Genomic DNA, 488 nt, shown 5'->3' with positions numbered 1-488 from the left:
TATTCAACGTTTGTCAAAAAACTACTTCTACAAAACTACAAAACAAACAAACAACCGAAACCGAAACACTCACCTTGTCTTTCAGTTTCAGCAGTGGACTGGAGACCCTGGAAAACCTCCACGTGGTCTCCGTTCACAGAAATCCCAACGTAACTAAAATGGTGGACCATGACTTGAAGAGTGAACACGTTCTCCGAACACGCGGCTCTGCCGTTTTTATGTAGTTTCAGCAAAATAAAATAAAACGTTCCTCCACCTTAAGTGAAGTTTAAGCTACGTAGCAAACAATACAACAGTCAAAACGCCAGTAGTAGAGCAGAAAAATCCAGCCGTCGCTCACCGTTCTATCTCAGCCGTCCACTCCGATCAGGTCGATCTGCTAATGAGGAATAACGCCGTTCACCTGTGGCCTTGTGGCGGACTTTTTCAGCATTTGACGTCACACGCCGGTGGGTCAGGAAATCGAGAGGTTTAATTGAATGATAAAA

This window comes from Cynoglossus semilaevis, chromosome 20 (genome assembly GCF_000523025.1).
Source record: "Cynoglossus semilaevis isolate Cse_v1.0 chromosome 20, Cse_v1.0, whole genome shotgun sequence".
In the NCBI taxonomy this organism is placed as follows: domain Eukaryota; kingdom Metazoa; phylum Chordata; class Actinopteri; order Pleuronectiformes; family Cynoglossidae; genus Cynoglossus; species Cynoglossus semilaevis.
This window is presented reverse-complemented; position numbering follows the sequence as displayed.